The sequence below is a fragment of the Olea europaea genome, chromosome 18 (genome assembly GCF_002742605.1).
Source record: "Olea europaea var. sylvestris chromosome 18, O_europaea_v1, whole genome shotgun sequence".
NCBI classification, from domain to species: Eukaryota; Viridiplantae; Streptophyta; class Magnoliopsida; order Lamiales; family Oleaceae; genus Olea; species Olea europaea.
The window spans coordinates 3,087,496-3,091,354 of record NC_036254.1 but is presented as its reverse complement, the minus strand read 5'-3'; the positions used below and the strand labels follow the sequence as shown (position 1 = coordinate 3,091,354).

The 3,859-nt window shown below is 33.4% G+C and overlaps 1 pseudogene; it reads left to right on the top strand.

Moving 5' to 3' along the window:
• The first annotated feature begins 2,965 nt into the window (after positions 1 to 2,965).
• LOC111366605 lies at positions 2,966 to 3,396 on the top strand (annotated as a pseudogene).
• Positions 3,397 to 3,859: the final 463 nt, after the last annotated feature.

Below are 3,859 nucleotides of genomic sequence, written 5' to 3'. Positions count from 1 at the left end.
TCAATTCATTTAGGTTGGATTTGAATTCCGTTTGTTGGAGGAAAATCCTTAAGATTATGACTCTCACTTTTAGTTATTATCTCGATTTGTCTCATTTTTGAAAAAAAAAAATCTTTTTTATTATTTTTTTAATTTTTTCCGAATTTTCCTAAGGTTTTTGCCTATTTGTGGCCGCAAATGCGATTGACAAAAATAAAAATTTTCATGAGTTTTTCATCTTGTGAGATTTATTTATCTTCCTTATAATCTTTTGCTACGTCAGAAAATCAAAAGGATCAAAGGATGAAGGAAGTCAAAAGAGAAACAATAAATGCGTATTGTGGGGAAGAGAGTGTGAATTTACGAAATGGATCTAATTTTGGATATATAAAAAATTCTTTCTCACTTTCCACTTGCAATAAATGGAAATGATTGAGATATGGGATGTGAACAATGGAGGTAAATTTGAGAAGTTGAAAGGGGAGAAAAATGAGCATTAAGGTCGTTGTTGAAGATCCTCGGAGAGTTTGAACATTTTTATGATTGCATTGGAGGGATCATTGGGTCTATTTTCATTATTATTCTCCATTTCTTATTTTCCTAATCAATTTTATTGGTTTAACTCATTCTATGGCGAATTCCTTTTTTTTTTCCCCTTCTTCTCAAACGTTAAGATAATCAGTGAATATAACTTAAAGAACATTTTAGTAGTGGTAAAGATATGGTATTCTAGTCAAATTTCAATTACTGCAGCATACTCTATTTTTCAATTCTTATTGAAGTGAAAATAAGGTTAATATGTATATTTACTTATTGATGGTATGATATATTTGATTATGATTGACCTAGGATGCTTATGAATGAAGAAGTTTTCTAAGGTATTTTCCATTCTCTGATATACACTATAGATGGTTTTTTAACAAGCATGCAGCCCTTCACCAAAAGTTGTTGCTGCCTAATGGTTTGTGTAATTAAATTGCTAAGGTGGGACTTCGGATCATATCATTTTTTATTTGTGAAGTTTTCTATTCTATGGGAGGATGTCCAATTGAGGATTTAGCCATTGTGTCCAGCTGTTTTCAGGTCATCTTTTAAGTGTCAAGTTTTTTTTTTTTTTTTTTTTTTGTCATATATATAAAAATAGACTAAATATTGAATAATCTAAATACATTTTGCAATGGTCTGGGTGTCTCATAGAACCTTAAAAATTATTTTGTGATGAACTGCTTGCTTCTAGTACGTTTTACGCGCTAAAGAGTATTTCTATCATGTCTCACCTTATATGCCTACTCTATTATTTGCAATTCTAATAGGAGGATTCGAATATATGATATAATATATTATTAAGATGTGATGTTGCATTAAAATCTGAACGAAGCGTTGCCTATTTAAACTTTGATCAGAATTTGATATATAGCACAAAACTTTTTACAGCTAATGTCTTTTATTCTCAAGGAGATTATGAATGGAAATGTGATTTTTGGTGACTTGATAAATTTTAGTCTTATTACTCTTTTTGTTTAAAAATTTTCAAGTTTGAAAAGAAAGAAAAAGCACTTATATTGTCAGCATGATTCATGATATTGATGCTTAAAATTTTTTTCTATGGATCATGGAAAATTGGTTGCTTTTTTTAAACTACCTACTCTAGTCAACTTCCTTGGAAGGGTTACACAAAAATATTTCAAAATTTAATCGACATGCTGTCCTTTTCCTTGTTACTAAAGGTATCATTTCATTTTCAGGATTTTCTTGTTTTTCTGTTTATGAGCTCTAATCTAAGTCATCTTAATATTAATGTGCTCTTTATTGCCCTGAATTAGTAATTTGAGTAGTGAATAGTGAACAAGATGAAATATTCCTAAAAAAAAGCAACTTCTCTTTTATTGAGAGGAAGATGGGATAGCTTAATAAGTTACAATTATATATCTAATTTAGCTGAAAAGGCATTTGAATGTTGGCAAGCTCTTCTCGCTTCCATGTACTATTTTTTCCTTCATTTTTTTTCTCTAGGTTTAGAGTTGGGAATTACACGAGAGAAATAACAAGCACCTGATTATGTTGGAAACAACGTCCAAATCTTTTAAACAAACTAAATTGTGGGTGGGAGTGTCTTTAGAGTTGATGGTTTACAACTTATCCAAAGATTGAGTCTGTAGCTCTATCATGGGACTATTATACCTTAATTTGATGGCTACATTTTGTTGTTTCTCCTCCCCATATCGAACAAGGCTATGTGAGGATATATATATATATTTTTTTTTTTTGGTCATCATTGTAAGATATTTACTGCCCATAATCTTGAACAACTAATGCATTGGGATAATAACTTTTTTGTTCAACCAAATATATTTTTGATTTGTGAATGTTTCCATCTACTTGAATTGTGCTTCAAAAGTTTTGTGAGTAATGAAATTACATCCATAGTTAACTTAATGTGATTTTTTAAATAAAATTTTATGCTTGGTTTGCATGACTATTTCAAATGGTACGGATTAATTGAGTTTGCAAATAATGGACTTTTTTCACCATGTATATTCATTCTTACAATGACATTGTTAATGGGTGGATTCAATGAACGACGATAATTTTTTGCAATTTGCTTGTAGATCTTTCTTGTGTCCACTTTATTCAATTTCACTTTATAAAGTATTGTCGTACATATCCGTTCAACAACCACCATACGCTTATATTTAATATTTACCAACTAACTTGCAACTAGGGGTGGGCAAAAACCGACACAACCCGTCCAAACCGCCCATTTTTTTGTTATTTTTAACTGGGTTCAGTTTTTTGGCTACATATGTGGGTTGGGTTGGGTCGGGTCGGGTTGTGGGTTAACCTATAAAAACCGACCCAACCCATCCAACCCAACCCAACCCGAACTTTAAAAAAAAAAAAAAAAAAAAAAGCTAAATAAATAAAATGCGTAAATGGCTAATCACTCGGTCACTCCCAAATCCAAAAGAAGCCCTAAAATCTCTCTATTCCCTCTCCCTCCCTTTTGCTTTCGCTCTCACTCAAGCTCCGAAAGCTTGCGAATAATTGTACTGGATTGCAAGGGTTCATGGTGTTCCATGCTGTCGGTGGAGGCACTGGATCTAGACTTGAATCTTTTTTGCTTAAGAGGCTTTCTGTTGAATGGTAAGAAATCAAAGTTGGGGTTCACTATTTACCCATCCCCGCAAGTTTCGACTGCTGTGGTTGAGCCATACAACTCTATTCTCTCGACCCACTCTTTGTTGGAGCACACTGATGTTGCCGTGCTTCTTGACAATGAGGTGATCTATGATACTTGCCGCAAGTCACTTGACATTGAGAGGCCAACATATACTAATCTGAACAGACTCATCTCTCAGGTGATCTCTTCTTTGACTACATCTCTGCTATTTCTTCTTTACTGACACTATTTAATGATTTGGAGCATGTTGTATTGATGAATTTTTTTTACCTTATAAGTTCCAATCCCGTCCCACTATTAGAGAATTTTGTGAGAAACCAACTTCTAAATTGGTTGTGATTTTTGCTCTTTAGTGTCTCAGTTGAATTTTATCTATGCTGTGGTAATTAGTTTTGTAAATTTTGAGACTCTGGGACTATATTAGTGATGCTTTACACCCAAAAATGAATAACTTTATTCTTTATTAACAAGTTGTCCTAAACCGACCAACCCAACACAGCCCGACTGATACTTGATTAGGTTGGGTTGGGTTGGATTGGGTTTCAAACTTTACACGGGTTAGGTTGGGTTAAATTTCGACCAAACCGATCATGTTGGGTTGGGTTAGGGTTGGGGCGAAAACCGACCCAACCCAACCCACGCCCACCCCTACTTGCAACCCACATTTTCCTCACTGGTCATTAGAAATACTCTTTATAC